Source organism: Equus quagga, chromosome 4 (genome assembly GCF_021613505.1).
Source record: "Equus quagga isolate Etosha38 chromosome 4, UCLA_HA_Equagga_1.0, whole genome shotgun sequence".
Lineage (NCBI taxonomy): Eukaryota > Metazoa > Chordata > Mammalia > Perissodactyla > Equidae > Equus > Equus quagga.
The window spans coordinates 116763497-116789715 of record NC_060270.1 but is presented as its reverse complement, the minus strand read 5'-3'; the positions used below and the strand labels follow the sequence as shown (position 1 = coordinate 116789715).

At 37.7% G+C, this 26219-nt stretch overlaps 1 non-coding gene across 1 annotated transcript; it reads left to right on the top strand.

Moving 5' to 3' along the window:
• Positions 1-12121: 12121 nt before the first annotated feature.
• On the top strand, positions 12122-12255 carry LOC124238799 (small nucleolar RNA SNORA1). The gene has a single exon (XR_006888400.1). It is a non-coding gene; the product is annotated as a small nucleolar RNA SNORA1 (small nucleolar RNA).
• Positions 12256-26219: the final 13964 nt, after the last annotated feature.

Genomic DNA, 26219 nt, shown 5'->3' with positions numbered 1-26219 from the left:
TGTCTGAGTTTCCACCAACAATGACTTTCAGAGTTTAATGGCTGCTGCTTCACTTCTGTTGAAATGAAACTTAAGTCTCAGGTACCTTGAGTTTTGTCCATCTGGACAAATATAGACTGGTAAGCATACAGGAAAGGGGATTCTGAGTTTCCCATTTTGTTTAAAATTTGAACATAAAGATGAACATTCTCTTTGTAATTTACTCTTTGTAAAGTAGTTGTTTATTTATTTATTTATTGTTTTGCAGATTTCCCATTTTTACAATGCCAAAGGAACACAGTGAGAAAATCAAAAGGCAAACTCTTTGAAACAGTAAGTTCTTGAAGAAGGGCGCAATGTTACCTAGTACTTCTAGGATGAGTGGCTTCGATCTACCCTTACCTGCAGCCTATTTGTCAGACTTGGTGCTGCCTTTTTAATATGTACATACATTTTTTCTCCCAATTTCTACAATGCTCACTAAAAATCACATGTGTTGTTGAAAGTTTTCTTACCAAGAATATTGCCACTAAGAACTCCTGGGTAAGCATCTGGGAAGCTCAGAAGCCTAACCTCCAGGTTCCAAACTCCATTTAGTCCTATATCCTTCTTTCCCACACAGTTATGATCTACTCAGATGACTTGCTGATCCAGCCCAGAGGATATTGTTATATCTACTTCAAAGTGAACCACTCATTCAGAGTGCTTATCAGAGTGCCTAAAAGGATCAAGAATTGGGATATTATTGACCTTATAGGTTGTAGGGGGGGTTGGGGTTTTTGGTACCTGTTTCATTCATTTAATTCAATAAATATTTATTGAGTGTCTGCTATGTGTTAGGCATTATTCTGGGTGCTTGAGATATGAGTGAGCTAAACATAGAGCCTGGCCTCGCAGAGCTTACATTCCAGGAGGGGGAGACAGACATAAACAATAGACCTAATGGTGAAGAAAATTACACAGAGTACTAGGAAGTCATACACAATATGGAAAATTTTAAAAATTGAGCACATTAAGAGGGATGGAGGTGGGTTGCCAAGTTGCAGTATTAAGTAGAGTGGTCAATCTGGGCCTCATTGAGAAGATGACACTCAAACAAAGACTTGAAGGAGATGAGAAATTAGTCAAGCAGATGTGTGGGGATGGGGGCCTCCCACCCAGTCGGAGAGATCAGCCACTGCAAAGCCATGGAGTGAGCAGGCCTGGTGTGTTCCAGGAAGGGCAAGGAGGCCAGAGTGCCTGGAAGAGAATGAGCATGGGAGAGAGTGTGAGGAGAGGAGGGTAATGGGGGCCAGATCATGAAGGCCTGTAGGCCATTGTGAGGGCTTTGAATTTTACTCTGAGATGGGCATCAATCACAGGTCCATACTGTAGAGTGAAATGATTTGATGTATGTTTTAAAAGAGCTACTCTGGTTGCTGTGTCAAGAACAGGCTCTAGGGAGGCAAGGATGGAAGCTGGGAGGAGGCTGTTCCATCATTCTGGTGAGCGATAAAGGTGGCTCAGGCCGGGTGGTAACAAATGGTCAAATTCAACATGCATTTTAAAGGTTGAACCACCTGGATTTTCTGATGGATTGGATTGTACTTGCTAGTAAGTGTTTGCAGGAGTTACAAGTGAGTCTTACTCTCATTGTACTCTTCACTTTCTGGTGAGGTCTTGAGGAGGAAACTTGGAGCCCTGCTGCCTCCAGACATCAGGGAATGCTGATCACTGGCAAAGATCCTAATGATTGAGAGTGACCCTTACAAGGGCTACTACTTTTATCATCCCAGCAACACAACAGTGCTCTAGTCTTTGGGCTTTTATAATACACACACAAACACACCTTGTCAGACACAGGATTAGCTCACATAGATAAGTGGGATGTTTGGGCATACAATGACAAACCCCTCAGGAGCACAAAAGTTCAAAATGAATTTCTTTTGGGGGGTGAGGAAGATTGGCCCCAAGCTAACATTTGTTGCCAATCTTCCTCTTGTTGCTTGCAGAAGGTTTGCCCTAAGCTAACATCTGTGCCAATCTTCCTCTATTTTGTTTGTAGGTCACCACCACAGCCTGGCCACTGACAGAGTGGTGTAGATACGCCCCAACCACAAAAGCAGAGTATGCTGAACTTAACCACTAGGCCACAGGGCCGGCTCCCTTGTACTTTTAATAGATGAGTTTAGCCATTTATATTCATTGAGTAGACAGATGTATTTGGTCTCAATTTTTTAATGTTATTTTTATAACTGTTTTTTATATTCTTTAAAATAAGTCACGAGTATTCAGTTTCCCATGATTTTTTTGTGAGTATTTCTTCCGCTAAATAGGAAGGCTCACATTGTTCTACTTGTTATCTTTACGATTACAGCTTCGTGTAAGGTCACAGTCCTCTATTTTTCAGGCATGTCTACTATTTTCCTACTGTAAGCACTGATTAAATTAAAATGTTTTCTATTCTACCCCCTACTTGTTCTCTACCACATAATTTTATATTTATTCTTGACTTCCAGCTATTAAAGATAAGGAAATCAGCATATTTACATGGCTTTTACTTTCTTTCCTCTTTCCTCTTGCAGCTCTTGTTAATTTTTCATTTTTCTGTTGTCAGGCACATAAGATTTACATTTTGTTCTGTTACCCTAATCCCCATACTGTTTTTGTCTTAGATAAATATATTCGCTGCTCCCTGTCAGACCTCTGCAGTGGTTTCTCAGGTTTTCATTCAGCCTGTGTTTGTCATCTGATGGAATCATTACGTAGGGCTCAAGGGACCAATATGCAGGCTCAAAACTTTGCTTTATGCTTTTACACTTGAGCAACAATTAGATAGCATCTTTGGATCACATCTTTTTTTCCTTGAAGATTTTCTAGCATTGAATATTCTATGGAGAAGCCTGAACCTAGTTTATTTTTGCACCAGATGAATTATTTAATTTTTTTAAAAAATTCTTTTTATCTTTGAAATTCAGCAACTTTAACAGGCTATGTCCCTTTGGAGAGAGTTTCTCCTTGGAAATTTTAAGTCCTTTCAAGTATTCTTTTATTTTAGGAAAATTTTCTATAATTATATCTTTAAGTATTATTTCATTACTCTTGTTTATTTTCCTCACATTTTAATTATGCAATTGGCTCTCCTTGCCTTGCCTTTTATATCTATCATTGCTTTCTAGTCCTTGAAAATTTTTCTTCATTTCCACCTTCATTTTGCTCACTTCCTCACTTCTACCCAATACGTCCCTTTCTGTATTTTCAGCAGGACCTACCTTCCCATATATTGCCCCCCATTTTGTTTTCATTTCTGTGATGGCTGCATTTTTTCTTCCACTCTTCCAAGTGCTCTATCAACTCACATCTCTTTTCTTCTTGTTGTGTTAACATCTGTTCCACAAGCTCTTATACCTTTGTTTTATGTTTTTTTATGATAGAGGAGATTCATTCATTCTGTTCTTAAGATTCATGGTAAAATGTTGGATCATAATTTTCAGCAGCTCTGTGGAAACATTTCTCTGGTAAGTGTGCTTTGTCAACCCTTTGTTTCTTCTTTTCTTTGCATAGCATCTTTGTATGGATATTGTGCACATTCCTTTTTGATTACTTACTTCTGAAGCAGCTGAGTTTTTCCTATATCACACCTTGCAAGAGGTTCATGTGGTAGAAGGACCAGGGCCAGTTATAAGCTAGCTGAATTTCTTTATAACTTCAATTTTGTATAATTTGGTTAGCCTTTACTTCTCCTCAGCCAATGGCGACAGGCAGGGAATTTTCACAATGTGTTTTTCTTTTCCTGCTCTGCCACAGAGATAGACTGCTTCCTGTAAATATTGCTTGTCTATGTATTTCCTCATTTAGATCCTCCTCGCAAGCTTCTCAGAACCAAACCAGGTCCAGGGGACTCTCGTGGCCAGCATGGGTACCTTGTCCTTGCTGTTACAAACAAGGGATTTTGGTTTTGCAAATAAAGGTTTACCTTTCACCTTTAAGAAACATTCTTTGCTGTCTCTAAGGTTTATATCCATGGACCCTCTCTCTGCTTTCACTAAGTGCAGCCCTGCGTGTTCTCCCCTGCTTTGGGGGAACTATTCCATTTATTTTGTGGTTTGGAATTTTAGCTGTTTCCTTAGTTTAATGGGAAATATAGCTTGTGAGTTTCCTTGCTTCTTTACTTGTCTTCTTTCTTTCTCTCTCTCTCTCTCTGTTTCTTCCCTTCTTTCTTTCTGTCTTTCTTTCTTTCATACTTTCATACTTCTGGTTGTTTTTGTATGATTTCCTGTGAGAGAAGAGAGAAATGGCAACTTCACACTGACATCTTAGATATATTTTGAAGCTAAAGATAGGACTTGATGATTGATTAGATATGAGAAGTGAGATTTCTGACTGGAGCAGTTAAGTGGAATGTGGTATCATCCACCGAGATAGGAGACCCCAGAGGTTTGGTAGGTCAAAAATTATTAAGTTCAATCTTACATGTGTTAAGTTTGAAATGCCTGTGAAGCATTTAAGTGGACATGTTAGGTAGGAAGTTGGAAAACAATGTCTATAGCTCAGAGAAGAGGTTTGGACTGGAAGGATCACCTAGTGAAGAGAAGCATCTGGGGCCTTGGATGAAAGCTTAGAGAACCCCAACATTTAGAAATTGGTAGAAAGGGAACCATGAAGAAATTGAGAGAGGTGAGTCAGAGAGATAACAGGAAACTCATGAGAGAGTGATCAAGAAATCAAGACAGAAAATTGAATGTTTCAAAGGAGAAGTAGTGACATTGTCAAATGCAGCTAAAAGGTCAAGAAAGATGTAGATAGAAAGGTGTGCATTGGATTTGGTCCACATGGAGGTTGCTAAGAACAATCTACGGTGCTTAGTAAGAGCAGTTTTGGTGGACTATAGGGCAGAAGCCAGATTGAAGAGGATTGTGGCGGGAATAGAAAGTGAAGACGAAGAGAAAATTTACTGTAAAAAGGAACAGAGAAATGTACAGTGGCTGGGGGGGTGATGGTAAGATCAAGGAAGGCTTTTTAGAATGGACAACACTAAAACATGTCCATATATCATTGGAAATGATCCCAGAGAGAGGGAGTGTTTGATAACTCATGGAGCAAAGTCCGGGGGGTGGCTAGAGCAGCTGGAATCCAGAACACATGTTGTGTCAATGGCCTCTGATAGGAGGGAGAATCCAGGTTGGTAGATGGGTAAAGGTGGAAAGAAAGAAGTTCCTGTTTGATGGCTTCTGTTTTCTTAACAAAGAATGAAGCAAGATTGTCAGCTGAGAGTTTTCAAGGGGTAAGAGTTAGCAGATTTTGGGATGGAGAAGAAATAGTACTTTTGAGAGCCAAGAAGAAAGCTACAGGAAAAGTAGTATGAGGGCTGTGTTGTATAGAGGGCTCTTTGGAGGACTACAATTCCAAAGGTAGAATGAAGCTAATGTATAATTTTCTCCATCAATGTTCAGCTGCTCAGATGCAGGGCAAGAGAAGCTGGGATAGTTGGGTTCTTATAGGGTTGCACTTTAGCCTACCAGAGAAAACAGTAGAGGAATCAAAGATATTTTATTGGAGAATTATGATGGTAGACTATGGAATATAAACTGCATGAAAAGGGACACGAAGAACAGGAGGGAACTAATGGATAGTGAGAAAGTGGTGGGGTGGATGCAATTATTGGCTTGTTGTTGTGTTGACTTTGTTGGTGAGGCATCCTTCTGGCAGTAGGGCACATACATGTTTTTTTCTTGTCTTAATCAAACTCCGCTTATCTCCCTGATGTAAACTGAACTTTGCATTTTCACTTCACCATAGGCCTAAAATAGTTTTGCTGAACTCTACCTATAATTGAAGGTGGAGGACTGGAAGATGCATGAATATTCAAAGTACATTATGAAACTTGCTATGTCATGGGGTAGGGAGGCTTCAAAATTGTGTGTGTGTATGTCTGTGTGTAATTCTTGATTTCATTATTTAAGAAAAGAAAAAAAATACTACTGTACTTCTGCCACTGAATCAAGTTCTGCATCCTTCAACAAGAGCAATCTACTTCTGAAGCAGGTTGTGCATGATCATTATCCTGCAGCAACAGGTTTATCAAAGACACAGGAGGGGCTGGCCCTGTGGCCAAGTGGTTAAGTTCCTGTGCTCTGCTGTGGTGGCCCAGGGTTTCACCAGTTTGAATCCTGGGTGTGGACATGGCACCACTCATCAGGCCATGCTGAAACATCTAGAAGGACCCACATCTAAAAAATATATACAACTGTTTACTAGGGGGCTTTGGGGAGAAAAAAGGAAAAATAAAATCTTAAAAAAAAAAGACACAGGAGATAAATGGTTAACAGCAACCAAAATATGATGAGTGATAGCCAGTCCTCAAAAGAATCAATTTTCCAGACAGAAACCTCTGGAAGGTGAATGAATTACCCAAATCTTATATATGTGAACTATGTGAGATGGGGAATATATATTTGAAAGTAACATAAAAGAAATTAAATAATTAGAGGAAGGTAGCATTAAATGTAGGTCCACCTGCTTTCTAAGATTCCTTTATAATTTCTCTCCACTTTATTCATAGCTTTAATTTTCCTAAAGATTTTTCATCTGATTTTTTACCATCCTGGAACACTCTCTGATATCATCTACCATTTTTTCACTATATATAATTTTACTATGTAATTAAGCAAAATCACATGTAGCCAACTATAAAAGACATGTACTGGGGTTCTGATATTAGTTTATAATTCTTTTTTCACTAACAAACCGGCAAAATCTCTTAGCCAGATATAGCTGCTGAGACAACAATATCTGTTTTGGTCTGGTCTCAATCTCTCTTTTTTCTGGTTCCACCAATTCTCTCTTCTAGGTTCCGCCTAAATTGGTCTGCCATGGGACTCCACTTCACACCTCAGGATGTTTATTCTGACTCTCCATTTATGCACCTTAAAACTCACTTTAAGCATAGATTTTTTTCCCCCATCCATCAATTGTTAAATAGGTGGTGCTTCCTCCCAAAATGTTGAAAATGTTCTAAAAATGTGTTACGTACTAACTGACAAAGCTTCCTTTTCTGCCTGTGAGCCCTGCATTTTTTATCGTTCTCCTGAGCACTTCATATTCTGCCCAAGCTTCTGGTAACAGGAAAAACATTTTAAATTCTATTCCTTGTTAGGAGGAAGAATACCTTCTGGATCAGTGTTGTCCTACAGAATTTGCTGTGATGATGGAAATGTTCTGTTTTGTGCAGTCCAATACAGAGTAGCCCAAGACACATGCAGCTATGGAGCATTGAAGTGTGGCAAGTGCAACTGTGGAACTCAATTTTAAATTTTATTTGATTTGAATTAGTATCAGTTAAAATTTAAATGGCCACATGTGACTAGTGGCTACTGGATTGATCAGTGCAGTTCTAAATTGTATTCCACTGTAAAAGCAGATCCTGATTGGTCAAAAAAGAGAAGGTTATTACACTTTCTTCATAAATGTCCTCCCTGGCTGCAGTAATTCAGAGAATTTCCTTTTCAACCATTTTAAGCCAAGGACTCCTTTGAGCAATGCTAACGTTTAGCTGATGCCTGCACCTTGTTCTGTGGTCAATACAGCATATCCTCATGGGGGCTAATAATGGATGAGTTCATTGCCCTGTATTTGGGGAAAAGAGAAAGATCTCTTCCGAGTTCTTCAGCTATCAAGAGACCTGATCACTGAAGTTTATCTATTTATCAATCAACAAGAGATTTTTCTTTCCAACTGAAAACAGAGCCTGTGTGAGAGGTTCCAAAGCAATCTATGAATATGCATCCAGGTATTTGATGTTCATCCACAGGACAGGACCAAACAGATGATTAAATTATTCCTGGGGAGTTTAGGATGATGTGATGGTAGGAGGAGCCCCCCAGTCAAGAAAGAGGCAGGGAGCCCCTAGGGAAAGAAACCATGTGTGCTACCTGGGAAATTATAGCCTGTGGCTGTTAAAATGCAGTTAAGTAACTGAGGAAGAGAAACGTTATTCTGGAAGCCATATTTAAGTTATTTGTGTTTTTCTATAATTGTTTTCATTAACTTTGCCCTTACTCTTTAGGGAAGATATTTTGGAAATGTCAGCAGGTGTTAGCTCTGCTAAATGGAAACAAAGAAAAGAACTCTGTGTTTGGGCCAGAATTCCTGAGAGTCGGGGGTGGATAGATCAGGGGAATCGGAATGAGAAAACCAAAGGCAGGCGAGTCTCGGTGAAACAGATCCAGGACCCTTGCTGATCTGGACTCTTTATTTCTGACCTCTTTAATAAAAGCTTGGAGAGTGTGGGATATTGTTTTACTCAACTACATACATTTAGTCTTCAGCTGTCAAAGGCTCACCTCCCTAAAGGGAAATTGGTTTCCATCTATTTAGTTCACGAATTAGGTTTTAAAAAAAAAAAAAAGAATCTATATTTTATGAATTACTTTTGGCAATTTCCTCTCTGTATCCTATGTTGAAGAATTTGACTATCATTGTTTATTAATATCTCCAAGTCAATTTAGAGCAATAGTTTTTTGTTTTGGGAGTTGAGATATATAAAGTGACTTGAATATTTTTACAGTTCTGTAAGACGGAATGGAGTTTAATAATAAAGTAGGAAGATTATGAAGTTTTATATCTATGAGGCAACTGTTTCAATGGATTTTTCTTCCCAGGAAATGCTGAAGTTAAAAGAGCAAGTACGGACCAAAACCATCCTTATGTCAGAGGACAGAACTCTTACTCTGGGCCCGGTGCTTTAGAGGTCCTTTCTGGCCTTCCTCCAGCCATGCACCTCCCCTTAAGGCACGAGATGTGCAGGACCCAGGTGGCATGCCCATCAGAGCCTTTGCCCCTCGTCTACACCACACTCTGGATAATCAGGTCCCTAGTGCCAAGGGGCAGCTTTTAGAAGGAAGTATGGACAGAGCTTAGATGTGGGGCTGGATTGTCCCATGTGTGAGCATGAAGACCCTCCCAGGATGGGTTAGAGCTGGAAGTGGAGAGAGAAGAGGGGCAGGACAGAGATGGGAGCCAGGGCCATATCTTCCTGCACTGCCAAGTCATCTGGTGAGAATTACAAGGAATTGGAAAATTCTGAATACCTTCCAGGTCATTATGAAGATATAGTTGTCAAGGTAGGAGAATAGAACATATTTTACTAAACAGTTTGTTTCTTTGATTTATAACTTTTGAATGTTTATGCATATGGTATGTGGGCCTCCATTCATACACTCACATTCCTACCCAGGTCTCCAGGGCAGTGTACTTTGTCCAGGGAATGGGAAAGTGTTTGAGGCCAAGAGAACAGAGTTCTACAACTTTCATTCATCAGTGTGACCATGGGCAAGTCACAACCTCTCAATGCTTCAGTTTCCTCTTATGTCAAATAAAAATCTTACCTGCGTGTTTCACAAAGTGGCCACATGATAAAAAGAGAAAATGAACTCAAAATGTTTTATATAAATAATGCTGCATGTAATTTTTGTAGCAATACATACTGCTGCTTTTGGCATGACCCATACATCTAACACTAGTAGATAACTCCTTTTTTCTACACTGTATAGCAGGCAAGACACACTTACATCTCATGAACTAGTCTGATATTATGGTACAATCTTAACAGTCTTATCAAACCAGAAACTATCTTGACACCAGCTTTGAGAGTGTAAGCCAAGGGCAGTACAATGCTTTAGAGTGCCATTTAATCTAGTGTTTCCCAATCACTTTCAGTGCAAAGACTCATAATATTAAAAGCAAACAAAAAAATTTGCAGACTCATTCATGAGGGTATCAATTGAGGAAAAAAACACCATAATCAAAACTTAATCATACTTTTAAATGAATTGTGCTTTCTTAATCACAACAGCATCTGCACACATTTGCAAAAGCATAGGTCATACTATGTGTGAGAGAATGATTCTGTTTGGGGACAGTACCTTCTGTGTGTCTAGACTCTCAGGCTCTGTACTGATGAGTTCAAGGCCTCCCGGCGGTGGTCAGCAGATCAGATGATTAAGGTACATGTGTTGGGCACAAACTTATCACTGAATAAATGATTAATTGAATTAAGGTACTCAAATATGTATTAATCACCAATAATATACAAGGCTTAGGACAAAAACCTGCCCTCATGAGGCTTATAATCAAGTACAGGGAACAAGGCAAATCCTGAACTCCAGATCCAAACAATGGAACGTAGGATGAATACAGGAAGCAGTATGTGGGGATTAATGGCCACATGCTAACATGGCAGGAATCAGCAGAAGTGTCATGAAGATCATGACGTTTGTGTTTCATCTCCAAGGAAGAGTGGGCCTTTGGAAGGCAGAGATAACCAACTAACATTTGTCCAGAGCCTTCTATATAGGAGGTACTGTACCTGTTACTGTAACAACCCTTATAACAACCTTACTAGGTTTTGGAGATTTTTTCCAACTGTTTTATAAAAAGGAAGAACCTTGGGGCCGGCCCGGTGGCGCAGCGGTTAAGTGCACACATTCTGCTTCTCGGCGGCCCGGGGTTCGCTGGTTTGGATCCTGGGTGCAGACATGGCACCGCTTGGCAGAAGCCACACTGTGGTAGGCGTCCCACATATAAAGTAGAGGAAGATGGCCATGGATGTTAGCTCAGGGCCAGTCTTCCTCAGCAAAAAGAGGAGGATTGGCAGTAGTTAGCTCAGGGCTAATCTTCCTCAAAAAAAAAAAAAAAAAAAGGAAGAACCTGGGGCTTAGACAGAGGTTCAGAAACATGTTCAAAGTCAAACAGCTAGGAAAGGCTGGTCCTGGGTTTAGGATCTCAGCCTTTCTGACTTTGCTCTTTCCAATTTACCAGTTTTTCTCAATTTTGGGTTGTTTTCTTACTGCTTTTATGATTTGGGGGGGATCACATCTATATACCAACTACAGTATTGTTTACCTAATATGTTTTTGAAAGACTTCTTTTTAAAAAATATTCTTGAATGCATTTTAAAAACAAACTTTATATCAAACCATATCACAAGCTGCAAACAGAAAATAACTTTAAAAATAAGTGCAGTGAAAACCAACAATAAAATGTCATGAAATCCTAGACACATTGCACTAGGATCAAAGGCTCTGAGCAAGCAGTCTGCTTGCTCGTTTTTAATATGGGAGATCTGCAAGTGTTAAAAGAAGATATTAAAAACATACGAGTGACAAATCGAGCCTTGCTGCTTGAGGTCAGCCAAAAAGGAGAGAGAGAGAGAGAATTGAAAAGAGAGACTTTCTCACTCTGTGATTCAATGTCTTTAGAATGTGATGTCTGGGAATGGTCAAAACCATCTCACGATGCCTTTGCCGCATGCCCCATCTTGTAGTAGGAGAGTCTAGAGTTAAACACAGGGGAATGACCCTTCCAAGGAAATGGAGGGAAGCTATCAAGTGCCTCAGGTTAGCAACATCCACTGCTATGCTAATAATCCTTAGAGAACTTTAATTCCCTTAGCATCCTTGTCTATCAAGAGGGTTGGATTCTCGATCCCTTAGTTCCTCTGGAGAAGAAGGAGGCCTGTGCAAGGAGGACTCAAGAATAGCAAGGACGCCTTAAGGATCTAGTCGCCACAGGGCCTGCAGGCTGAGTAAGTATGCTCCAGGTCTGAGTTTGCTTACAGGAAAGTCTTGATTTTCAAATTAGGCCCTGGGATATGAAACTGTGGGACATAAAGTGCGTTCCACTTTGCTAATTTTATTCAACAATTTGGAAGAGAACTTAACAAATTCATTTTGGGGGCTGGCCCGGTGGCATTGTGGTTAAGTTCCTGTGTTCCACTTGGTGGTCTGTGGTTCACAGGTTCGAATCCTGGCACTGACCTACACACAACTCACCAAGCCATGCTGTGGTGGCATCCCACACATAAAATAGAGGAAGCTTGGCCTAGATGTTAGCTCAGGACAAATCTTCCTCAGCGAAAAAAAAAGTGCGGGGCTGGCCCCATGGCTGAGTGGTTAAGTTCACGCACTCCGCTGCAGGCTGCCCAGTGTTTCGTTGGTTCGAATCCTGGGTGCGGACACGGCACTGCTCATCAAACCACGCTGAGGCAGCGTCCCACATGCCACAACTAGAAGGACCCACAACGAAGAATATACAACTATGTACCGGGGGCTTTGGGGAGAAAAAGGAAAAAAAAAAAAAATCTTTAAAAAAAAAAAAAGTACAAAGCCTCATTCCAGATGAAAATGAGCATTGTTGTTCATGGGGTCCAGAAATTGTTAATGCAGCTACATTGAGACACAATCTATGCTTCCATCACAGTAAGTTGATTGCAGTGGTGACAGTTAGACCTTAACATTTTTTGCTAGGCTTATAAGTAAAAACTGGATGTAACAAGACTATTCAATGTTAGAAACAGTTAAGGAATAGTATATTTTATATCATTTGCCAACATAGCAATGTACTTCCTATAATTTAACTTCCACAGCCCTAAAGTAAATTTCTTGAAGAAATTGGATCTCAGAGATTACAGGTGGGGACTTTTTGAAAGTATGTCCATACTCAAGTGGAGAAAAGCCCAACTAAAAGAATGGTGGACTGACTGACATCACAACTGTGGATTAAGCAAAAGTTCTTTTTAAAAGGGCCATCTTGAAGATTATGACTCAGACTTCAGAGGAACTAAGGTGATTGGCAGTGGAAGAAATCACGTGAAATTTCTTAAATAAAAATTTCATGACTTTAAAAAATGTTGCCTATGTTATACATAATTTTTTTAAAATCTTTTTACAAGAAAAGAAAAGTACATTTTGACAGTATTGTAAAGCAAATTCAGTGCTGAATTCAAGAAATATAGCTAAAACAAAGTAATTCAGTAAGGATAAAAATAAAAGGACAGGGCAAAGTAAATTAAGCAAATGTAAACAAAAGGAGCAGAGATGGTGGGGCTGCCCCAATGTCATAGCTGTTAAGTTCCGTGCTCCACTTTGGTGGTCCAGGGTTCATGAGTTCAGATCTCAGGCGTGGACCTAGCACTGCTTATCAAGCCATGCTGTGGCAGTGTCCCACATAAAATAGAGTTAGATTGGCACAGATGTTAGCTCAGCAACAATATTCCTCAAGCAAAAAGAGGAAGATTGGAAACAGATGTTAGCTGAGGGCCAATCTTCCTCACGACAACAAAAAAGAAAAAAAAAAGAGCAGAGAGAGTGATTTTACACCAGACAAGGTTGGATTCAGGCCAAAAACTGTTAAGTGAAAAAAGTACGGCCCTTTGTAACACTTCAGGGCACAGTTCACTAAGAAAATATGAATAATTTATATCTATTATCAAATAAAATAGCATTAGCATTCATAAAGTAACAATAGAAGGTGATGCAATAAAAAACAGAAACCCATCTGTGGTGGGAGATTAATCATTTGAGTCAAGAAGAGAAAAAATAAGTGAAATTATAGGACACCTAAATAACGTCATGAGATAGTCTTTATTGTTAAAACAGAGAATATATCCTCAAGTATCCATAGGAAATTGATAATTTGATAATTTGATAATAATTGACTATATTAAACTATAAAGAAAATCTTAAATTGCAGAAAGGAAAAAGGTAGACAACATGCTCTGATCATAACACAGTAAGAGTAGAAATTAACAGCAAAACCAGATTACTCAAAACTACCACCACTACTAGAAATCTGAAAAGGAGGAGCTCTCTTAACTCCTGGGTGGGACTGAAATTCAAACTAAAGTTGGATACGATATAGGAAATAACAACGATGAAAACCTGTGTCAGAACCAATGAGACTCAGGTAAAGCAAAACGCAAAGGTAACTTTACAGCTGTAAAATACTATATTAATAAAGCAGAGAGAATAACCATGTGTGAGTTAACAAGTTAGAAAATAAACCACGAATTAATCTAAGGAAAGAAAAGAATTAATAGAGATAAATCAGAAATTAGTAATTTCAGAAAACGCAAAAATAGCAAAACTAATAAATACATGCAAAAACTATCTTTTCAGGAAAACACAGTAACAATATAATATAAACTATGAATTAATCTTAAAAACAAAAAAATAGAGAAAGCACAAATACAAAGAATGAGAAATGAAAAGGGAGAAATAATCACTTATATAGAAGAAATCAAAAGAATCACAAGAGACTCTGCTTAACTCTATCATAGGTAACTATTGTCTATGAAAATAAAGTTGAAAATAGGGACGCATAGTTAAATGGGCACTTGCAAAGAAGTTATATTCCCTGTTTTAACAATAAGGGCTAACTTATTCATGATAATATCTAGGTGTACTATAACTAGGTAAATATAATTTGCCAAAACTGACTCCAGAAGAGACAGAAAATCTGAATAGATCAATTACCATAGAGGAAATAATGTAGTGAAAAACCAAAATTCTTTTCCCTTCTTGGCAAAAAACATCAGGCACAGAATTCTCACAGAAAATTCATAAGGGAATTGATAATTCTAATGCTATTTAAAGGGTTTCAGAACGTATTAAAAGAAGGAAACCCCCTAAATTATTTTAATGAAAGCCAATAACTGCATTAAGAAAACACACACACACAAACAGTCTCATTATGACTACGTATGCAGGATGCCTTATAAAAAAATTGGAAGTAGAATTCAGTAGCACAGTGAGTATATATATCAGACCGTGTAAGGTTTATTTAAAAAATGCACGATAACTCAACATTAGGAAATCTGAAATAAAATAATTCATTAAACTAATAGATCTAAGGAGAAAATCATAAAAATCTTAAAGTATTTTTCATGTATGCCATAAAGGCATTTGATAACATTCAATATGTATTATTGGTTTAAGAAAATAAACCTCCTAGCGAAATGGGAATAGAAGGAAACTTCCTTGACCTGATAAGATATAGTTACCTAAACTCTAAAGCTAGCATTATGCTGAAGGGCTAAATACTAGAAACATCCTCACTGAAGACAGGAAGAAGTCAAGAATGTTCTAGAGGTTAACACTGATCTTTATTTAACACTCTTCTAGAGGTAATAGCTCACGCAATTAGGGGGAAAAAAAGAGATAAAATGGGGTACAGGCATCATAATTTCCAGATGATATGATCGTCTATTTGAAAAATACAAGAAAATCTTACAAATAGTAAAAGAATACAATAAAGTTGTTAGTTACAAAATTAGTATACAGCAATGAACATACATATGACTCTCCCTCAACCAGTCAGAGTGGCAAAGGGATGGAGTTATGCTGATTGATGTGGGTCAATCGGACCCGCGCCTGCAGTTAGGAGTGAGGTAAATTCCACTCAAACAGCAAGGGGTAGCTTCCCCAGAAGAAAATCTAAGTGCGGTATGAAGATAGAAGTTGGAATGGATGCTGGGTAGGCAATAAACAAATGTCCACTCAACCAAAGAAGGATTAGTTGTTTTAGTTCTCAACATTAGCAGCTGCTGCTAATCTCCTCTCATAAGATGGGACAATAACAAACAGTATCATGGTTACTAAACAAAGATGTTTAAAGAGAAGCTAGCAAGGATAGTAGTAGCGCGGGGTATTTTTTTCTCCAGCAATATTTGAAATGAAGTAACGGTGTCTCAAATCCTGATAAATCATATAATGCTGTGTTACCCCTTGCATTTTCCTGCCTTCCTTCTCCTGTTCTTTGTTTTCTTTTTTGGCACATAACACTATCCAGACGAATTGTGTAAGGGGACACTAATTCTTCCCGGCGTATGTATATTCAGAGCTTCTGATCCATACTGTTATATAAAGAATGCTGAATATCTGTATGTTGGAATCTATGCATGAGATCAGTAACTTTTTTCATACATCATTTGGTTTACTGTAGATTATTGGATCCCAAATGCCTTACTCATTAACAGGATTCTCATACATTTAAATTACTCTCATTCTCCTTGGATGTTAAAATAATATTTTTTTAAAAACCTAACCAAGTTACCTCTTATCTTTTTATCTCAAACAGATGGCTTTTACAACAGTAATAATTATGTTTTATTGACTATGTATATATGACTTTCAAATACAAAATTTCACAATTGCCTTTAGAAATACACTTTGGAGAAGGATTTTTTTAAAAAACCAAGTTACCTTGGGTATCTGAGAGATGATTGGGAATTTCTTCTTCAGAATGGATTAGTCTTCACTAGATTAAAATTCAATAACTGTTTAAGTTAGATAAAAAATAGAACCTTTATGATCCACGACCAACTTGACTGAATTACAGTAACACAGCAGTGGAGGGATGACAGGTATCATTTGTGTGTAGGAAGAACACAGGAGCATGTTTTGATGGATTTCATTGTGACATTTGCCTCTAGCAAGTATTACTGGAGTTGGAATGAGAATCTTAAAAGTTCTTTCCCCCCATCTTACTAGCTTTATTGAGGTATAATTGACATGTAAAATTGAGTAAATTTAAGGTATACAATGTGATGACTTGATATGTGTCTATATTGTGAAATGATTACCACAATAAGGTTAGTTAACACGTCTATCACCTCAAATAGTTACAATTTGTGTGTGAGAACTTCTAAGATCAACTCTCTTAGGAACTTTTAAATATATGATACAGTATTGTTAACTATAGTTACCATTTAAAAATTCTATTAAGCATTTTTTAAAGATAAAATGACTAAAAGAAATCTTGCGTTTATAGTAATAATAAAGGAAAATGAAATAAACACATTAGAGGTTTGTGAAAGCATGTAATGTAATTTTTGTTTGCATTTTAATAACTCAAAATTCAAATTACAAATATGTAAGTTTCACAGAAAAACAAATATTTGTATTATATATTTATAATGTAGCTAGTGCATATATCAATTTAATAAATTAAAATGATTATAATACTGTTTCAAATGTATAATATAAAAATTGTCGCATACTATAGCACATACTAGTATGATTGACTCAGATTAAATAAAATGTTTTTTTTTTTTTTTGAGGAAGCTTAGCCCTGCACTAACTACTGCCAGTCCTCCTCTTTTTGCTGAGGAAGCATGGCCCTGAGCTAACATCCGTGCCCATCTTCCTCTACTTTATACGTGGGACGCCTACCACAGCATGATGTGCCGAGTGGTGCCATGTCTGCACCCGGGATCCGAACCAGCGAACCCCGGGCCACCGAGAAGCGGAACGTGCGTATTTAACTGCGGCACCACAGGGCCGGCCCCCAAAATTTTATTTTTAAATGATCTAAAATGCTATTTTCTCTCATTTAAGCCTCTCAAAAGCTACATAACAAAGAATAGACAATGAAAAATAGATTTGACTTGAACTAAAATGACTATTTTAAAACAATTATTATCATTTTTTTTTTAAAGATTTTATTTTTTTCCTTTTTTTCCTCCAAAGCTCCCCGGTACATAGTTGTATATTCTTCGCTGTGGGTCCTTCCAGTTGTGGCATGTGGGACGCTGCCTCAGCGTGGTTTGATGAGCAGTACCATGTCCGTGCCCAGGATTCGAACCAACGAAACACTGGGCAGCCTGCAGCGGAGTGCGTGAACTTAACCACTCGGCCATGGGGTCAGCCCCTAAAACAATTATTTTTTTAATAGTTGATGCAAGCACTTTATAATATCCAAAAGCTAAAAAAGGAAATAGTGAAAAATAAATCTCTTTCTCTTTTCTGCTGCCAGGCGTCCAGTTCTCCTCTCTGGAGGAACCACTGGTACTACATTCTTGTGTCTTTCTGGAGCTGTTCAATATGCAAAGCAGCTAATATATGGGTAGAAATTATATAAAATATCACTATACACTTGTTCTATACTAAGGTTTTTAATTGAAGAATACGTCTTGGAGAATAAACCATATTAATGCCTATAGAAATTCTCTATTCCTTTTTAATGTTTTCATATATTCCCTTGAATGGTTGCAACAAAATTTATTTAATCTGTTACTGTATTAGTCAGAGTTCTCCAGAGAAACAGAACCAATAGTGTGTGTATACAAACAAAAAGAGATTTATTTTAAGGAATTGGCTCATACGATTACAGAAGCTAGCAAGTTCAAAATCTGCAGGGTGGTCTGGAAGACTGAAGACCAGGGAAGTGCCGATGTGGCAGTTTAATTACAAAAGCCATCTGCTGGCAGAATTCCATCTGTTCCAGGTAGGTCAGCCTTTGTTCTATTCAGGTCTTCAATGATTGGATGAGGCCCACCCACAATATGGAGGACAATATGCTTTACTCAAAGTCCACTGATTTAATTTAATCTTAATCTCACCCCCAAATACCATCACACAACATCCAAAATAATGTTTGACCAAATATCTGGGCACTGTGGCCCAGTCAAGTTAATATACAAAATTAACTATCACAGTCCCCTATTGATGGTCATTTAGTTTCTTTACAATTTTTGGCTAATATACTGTGTATCCTAATACATAAATCATTTCAAAGACATGCAAGTATATGTAAAAAGCAAATTCCCAAAGTGAAATTGCTAGTCTATAGGTGTATGCTTTTAAAACTTTGATAAATATTGCTGAATTGTCTTCCAAAGTGCTTGCACCAATTGATGCTTACAAAGGATGAGAGTGTCCAACAGTGTGTTAGGAAATTTTTGGATCTTCGCTATTTGGATAGGTGTGATATGAGTTCAGGTAACTAATGAGAAGGCTTTGTATGCATTTTAGCGCGGATGGTGTTCCCTGTCACATACACAGATTCAGGATGTATATGGTAGTGTTATCACAATAATGATGGAATAGAATGTAGAATGCACTTTATTTTAGTATTAGCATTAATGCTAAGAGATTAGAAATGAACATTAATCCTGCGTTTATTATTAAGAGTCTGATAAGGGCACTTAAATTTTTTAGTTATACTTTATGGGGGAATCTATACACTTGAGGAGTATTCATAAATTTAGAGATTCAGTAAAGTTCTTGGAATATAGGCTCTGTTTTAATATCAAACATCCAAGATTACAACTGAAGGAAGGGGGCTCGTCTAGTGGCACATGGGCTAAGTTCACACGTTCCGCTTTGGTGGCCTGGGGTTTGCCGGTTCAGATCCCGGGTGCAGACATGGCACCGCTTGGCAAGCCATGCTGTGGCAGGCATCCCATACATAAAGTAGAGGAAGATGGGCATGGATGTTAGCTCAGGGCCAATCTTGCTCAGCAAAAAGAGGAGGATTGATGGCAGGGGTTAGCTCAGGGCTAGTCTTCTGTGAAAAAAAAAAAAAGGAGGGGACAGATTTGATAGGCATTTGGAAAATAAATTCAGAAGTGAATGATTAGATTTGGAGGTGAAGGAAGGGGAGGAATTAAGAATGGTACCCTCCATTCTCATGCCTTCCTGGCTTTGAAGATTGGTAGAAATTAAATCTATAAAACAGTCAATTCAAAGAAAGACCATAGACTTACTGTGGTGATCATTTTTGCAATGTATACAAATATCTAATCATTATATTGTACACCTAAACTAATATAATGATTTATATGTCTATTATACCTCAATTAAAAAAATATATACAGGGGCCGGCTCGGTGGCACGAGTGGGTTAAGTTCACACATTCTGCTTCAGTGGCCCAGGGTTTGCCGCTTCGGATCCCGGGTGCGCACATGGCACCGCTTGACAAGCCATGCTGTAGTAGGCGTCCCAAATATAAAACAGAGGAAGATGGGCACGGATGTTAGCTCAGGGCCAGTCTTCTTCAGCAAAAAAAAATAATAATAAAATAAAATAAAATAAAAATATATGTATATACATACATCTTGTAAAAAAAAAAAGAAGACCAAGTTGTGGACAGATTTAAATTCCTCATATTGTCCTGTTAGTAGTTATTTACACTGTTGTCTTCAGCAGAGATTCAAGCAGAGACGTCCCAGCAGCAGAATCGTGGTGCCTTCTGGCATCCTGGTCCTCTAGAATTCATTCCCCTTTCCCCTGCCTCTTGGCCTTAGGGACTCTGATGCTCTTTTCTATTCAAGTGACATTTGACCCACAGTGAAAGTGAAAAAATGTTTAAAATCTTCCCTTCCTTCTTTCCTTCCTTTCCCACTTTTATTCCTTTCCTCTCTCCCCATCTCTTTCCTTCCTTTTTTCGTTCTTTTCTTTTTTCCTTTCATTCAACACACATTTACTGAGAGCCTTTATAAGCCAGGCAATGTGTGAGGTCCTGATCATACTGAGACGACTAAGATGCAAAAGTCACAGTTCTCTGAGGAACCGACAGTTTCAAAAAGGAAAATGTAAATTGATCACATCTCAACTTCTTTCGTTTTCATTATTTGCTTTGTTGTAACTGCTGAAATAATTTATTTTAGTAGCCTAAGTTTGTTTTTTACTTATATAGAAGTATAAATCATAAACATAATGAATATATTTTCAACAACAACAAATGCTCAAAGCTGGTCCTATCACAAATTAACTCTTTTATCATATACCATTTTAGACATTTCAACACAGTTTCACCAGTGTTCTGATCTGTGTTTAACATGGTATCTTAAGCAAAGCATATGTCAGTTATGAAATTTATGATTTCAATGATCATTTATAATGTATTTATAATTACATAAATAATGAATTTTGATTACTATACTTATTGTTTCTCATCCTAAATTAATTATTTTTCTTTTATCTGGGGAAGCATTATTATACTATTATGCTGTCCTATAATTTAATATATTGCTCATCTAAAATCTCATGTTAATTTTGCCTAATATTTAGAAGAGGTACAATTTCTAATAATACTATAACCAAAATGATATAAAGCAGAATGGGCCATTAAGAAAATCTGAGCTTATTCTCCTTTTCCATTATGGGCACTTTGTGAGACAGTGGAGTAGATTTTTTCCTGTATCTGTTTTTCCACAAGTTAATTTAGATTAATTCTTATTACTGCTTCATGATTTTGAAGGTCTAGGGTCTTAGAATCAAAAGTCAAATACTTATATGTATTTTTAAAGAAAGAATTTTAAAGAAGTTTATTTCTGATACATGGAAAAGTATTAACACCAAATTATTTTAAAAATTGTATTAGTGGTGAACAAGATCATGGAAATTTCCTTGTCATAAAATTAAAGTTGGCTTCATTCTTTTTTAAGGAAGTAAAATATGTTAATGCATTACATTTAAATATAACTTTTTTATGGCAATAGCAATAGATGAACCTGCATTTCCTTTAACAGTAAATTATGTTATTTGATTTCCTACCATAGGAGTTTTAAATCATGAAACTTTAAAAACATAGAATCTAGGGGCCGGCCCTGTTGCCTAGTGGTTAGCTTCAGCATGCTCCGCTTTGGTGGCCTGGGTTTACAGGCTCAGATCCAGGGTACAGACCTACACCACTGTGTCAGCCATGATGTGACAGTGACCCACATACAAAGTAGAGGAAGACTGGTACAGATGTTAACTCAGGGCAAATCTTCCTCAAGCAAAAAGAGGAAGATTGGCAACAGATGTCAGCTCAGGGCGAATCTTCCTCAGCAAAAAATCCCAAAACCCAAACCCAAACCCAAACCAAAACAAAACAAAGCACCAAAAAACATAGTCTTATTTTCTTAGTTACAAAAAGCTCTGTTCATTGGAAAATGTACTTTCTCTTCACAGAAACAGATGGTATATAGTATTTGACCTTCTCAGAGAAGGTAGAATTGAAAAGTACATGAACAAGAGTACAAATATATGAATTTTGAAATGCAGCAGGTAAATTCACAATTTCTAGCTAAAAATGCTCTTAAAATAGAGTACACCTCTCATCAGATACTAGGCCTTGTCTTTCGACAATGGGGCTGAAAGAAGATAGGCAGCTGGGAAGGAACTCATTCATCGGAGTAGTCTGCTTCTTCTTTTTATCTCTTGTGGAAGAGAGGCGAAAAATAAGACAGTGAGGGAATGAAGAACGCATACTCTAGCTATCAAGGTTTCAAATGTGTAGCAGACACAACTATTAAGTCTTTGTGCAGTAACACATAGTGGGTTGGCCACTCAGCTCACAGTGATTCTCCAAATGACCCTATTTGGCTTACTCATCTCATCCCTCATTTGGGAGAATTGTTCATCTTCTCCATGCTCGGAATGGGATGTGCCATTCTGTTACAGAGTAACCCCCACCTCTCAAAAGGAAATGCATATGACTCAAGAAGAGTTAATAACATTAGACACCTTTGGTCATTGTGATTGGTCCAAGGGATGAGTGTATAAGTCTATGCCAATCAGCTTCCTTCCCTAAGATTTTCCCCAAGTAGCATCTAAGGGGAAGCACTTCCATTTCTGTTTGGTTGCTAAGCTGTGAGGATGAGCTTGGATCCATCAGAGGCCATGTTTCTAGACTTATGCAGATAGCAGGCCCCAAATCATAAAGCTAACAATCAGAGAGAAACAGATCCAAGACATGAAGAGAGAAAGAGAGGGAGCGGGAGAGAGAGGGAGAAGAAACTTAAATTATCACTTTACACCCATCAGGATGGCTACTATTAAAAAACCCCAGAAAATAACGTGTTCATGAGAATGTGGAGAAATTGGAACTCTTGTGCATTGTTGGTGGGAATGCAAAATGGTGCAACAACTATGAAAACAGTATGGCAGTTCCTAAAAAAAATCAAAAATAGAATTACCATATGATTCAGCAATTCCACTTCTGGGGATGGACCCAAAGGAAGTGAAAGCAGGGAGGAGAACAGATATTTGTACACCAGTGTTCATAGCAGCATATTTACAATAGATAAAAGGTGGAAGCAACTCAAGTGTCCACTGATGGATGAAGAGGTAAACAAAATGTGGTATATACATACGATGGAATATTGTTCAGGCTTAAAACGGATAGAAAGTAAGACACATGGTACAACGTGGATGAACTTGAACACATTATGCTAAGTGAAATAAGCCAGATGCAAAGGGACAAATGCTATATGATTCCACTTATATGAGGTACCTAGAGTAGTCAAATTCATAGACACACAAAGTAGAATGGTGGTTGTTAGGGGGGAGGTGAGGGGGAAACAGGGAACTGTTTAACGGCTATAGCTTCGGTTTTACAGATGGAAAAGTTCTGGAGATTGCTTGCACAACGATGTGAATATATTTAACAATACTGAATTGTACACTTAAAAATGGTTAAGATGTGAATTTAAGTTAGTGTATTTTACCACAATTAGAAATTAAAAATTAAACAAGTTCTTAAAATCATTAGAGGAAAATAAAGGTAAAAATCTATCTAATCTAAGCATGGCATAAAGAGTAAAAGCCATTACAGAAAATGTCTACACACACAAAGAATGTGTTAAGGCTGGGTATCTGTTGCTCAGTGTTATGGCTAGTTTTCTTTTCTTTTCTTTTCTTTTTTGAGGAAGATCAGCCCTGAACTAACATCTGCTGCCAATCCTCCTCTTTTTTGCTGAGGAAGACTGGCCCTGAGCTAACATCCGTGCCCATCTTCTTCTACTTTATATGTGGGATGCCTACCACAGCATGGCTTGCCAAGTGGTACCATGTCCACACCCAGGATATGAACCGGCAAACCCTGGGCCGCCAAAGGGGAATGCACGCATCCAACCACTGTGCCACCAGGCCAGCCCCTATGGCTACTTTTCTTTCATCTTTAACAAACTATTTTTCCTGTAATGAACATTGTTGATTTGCATAATAAGGAAATCTGATAAGTAAGTTTTAATTAGGAAAAATGAGATACTGGTTTTTTTCTTCACTCTGTCATTCACCAAAGATCATGAAAAATTATGAAATTCAATGTTGGCGAAGGTATGGAAACAGGTACTCTTGTACATTGCTCATGGGAGTATCATCTGGTACAAACTTTCTGAAACGCAATTTAGTCATATATATCAAAAGCCTGAAAAATGTACTCATTCTTTGATCCAGCAACTCTACACCTGAGAATTTCTCTTAAGAAAATAGACATGTAGCTCAAATGTTTAGCTACAAGCTTGTTCATCGCTGATCTCAGTGTGGTTCATAATAGTAAGACACTGAAAACAAACTAAAGGTCCAAGAATAGGAAAATTATTTTAAATAAATTACAGTCATATTTACAATAAGATACTTTGCAGCCATTTAAAATTGTATGGCAGAAGAATAATAAACAACGTGGGGTAATGTTCATGTTAAATTAAAAAGCAGATTTTAAAATTGTATGAGTGGTATCATATCACATGAGTAAAAAGACAGATAATATATAAGCTCAGGGAAAAAAGAGTAAAACGCATTCATTAAAATGTTAAATGTGCTTTTTCCTAATGGATTATAGATGATTTTTGGCATAGTATAGTAGGTGAAATGCTTATGGATCCTCCAAAGTCAGCTGGGCCCAGAAGAATAGTGTAGGATTGAAAAGAAGATCTAAAACCATAAAATTTAATTTGCTAATTTTTACAATATGCTCAAAAATTAAAACGCTCAAAATTTATTTTTCTCTGGTGTTCTCCTTATGAGACACAACACAGACATATGAAGGAAATTTTTTTAAAAAATGAAGCCATCTTTTCACCTCGTAAAATAAAGTGACTTTACTGACATTTCTGTTACTGAAAATTAAGATTTAAGTGTTACTTTTATGCTCTCTACTAGTGAATAGAAACATGAAAAGATTATAAAGTCATCTGATGGCAAACTGTTTTATTTTCCACTCTATTTCAATAATCACTCTATTTCCATAAATTCTACCCTATTTCCATAATCACCACTTTTTGTTCTAACCCCTTTCTTAATCTTTACTTGAATTCTAATCCTTTCTGTATGAATGGTTTTAGTGTACATATTATGTGCCCAGTGACACGCATTTTTTCTACCCTGTAATCTCCTGAAAATCCACTTTAAAAATTAGTGACTCATTTGGATAACTAGAATTAGACACCACAAATTAATTTTGTGCTGTACATATGCTTCTACTTACACAAGTAGATGGAAACTTTTTTGGGAAAAAGTCTTTGACATTTGTGTTTAAACTAATGGGCACACTACATGCATACATCATTAACAGAGGAGAAAAAATTATGTCAGTCTTCAGTTGGGTCCTTTACAATTGTCCTAGAATATAAAAATCAATCTGGGGCTGGCCCCGTGGCCGAGTGGTTAAGTTCGCGCGCTCCGCTACAGGCGGCCCAGTGTTTCGTTAGTTCGAATCCTGGGCGCGGACATGGCACTGCTCATCAGACCACGCTGAGGCAGCGTCCCACATGCCACAACTAGAAGAACCCACAACGAAGAATACACAACTATGTACCGGGGGGCTTTGGGGAGAAAAAGGAAAAAATAAAATCTTTAAAAAAAAAAAAAAATCAATCTGATACCGGAAATTCCACAAATAGGTCTGAAATCTCACAGAATAAAAATGATTCAAATAACCCAAATTCCTACATAGAACCAGGGTATAACCTCTAAAATGAAAGAGCTAAGGCTAATTCACATTTTTCTTTTTACAGATTTTATTTTTTTCCTTTTCTTCTCCCCAAAGCCCCCCAGTACATCATTGTATATTCTTCATTGTGGGTCCTTCTAGTTGTGGCATGTGGGACGCTGCCTCAGCATGGTTTGATGAGCAGTACCATGTCCGCGCCCAGGATTCGAACCAACGAAACACTGGGCCGCCTGCAGCGGAGCACGCGAACTTAACCACTCGGCCACGGGGCCAGCCCCAAGGCTAATTCATATTTTAAACTACAGTCATGCATTGCTCAATGACGGGGATATGTTCTGAGAAAAGCATGGTTAGGCAATTTCACCGTTGTGTGAACATCATAGTGTGTACCTACACAAACCTAGATGATATAGGCTACTACACACCTAGGCTATATGGTACTAACCTTATGGGACCACTGTACGCAGTTCTATACGCAGTCCGTTGTTGACCAAAACGTCATTATGCAGTGCATGACTGTACAACAAAGTTTTACACCACTAATTTCTGAGGCCTATGATTTCATGAAACTCATTTCCTGATGACCCAAAACACCTTTAGGACACTAGTAATCATGGTGGAGCCATTAGCTACCACTCCTACATTTTGTCAGAAAATAAGGGCACATACGGAAAGACCAAAAACTGACAATAAAAGGCCAATTTTAAAAAGCAGAAAAGCGATTAGGCGAACAAACTAAGAGCTTAATGCCTCTATTTAGATAAGACCTTGAAGCATTAAGTTGCAAAATTCAAATAATATTTTATCTCAGTAGAGAAAAAAATGGAAATAAGGGTACGTATTTGGTAAAGGAGATACCATATCACATTTATATAACTTGAACAGCTTAAAAGATATTTAGTAATATCCAAGACTACCTTGTTTGGCAGAATTTTAAATCTCACAGCCCTAAAGATAGATTATCATTTTCTTAACCTAAACAT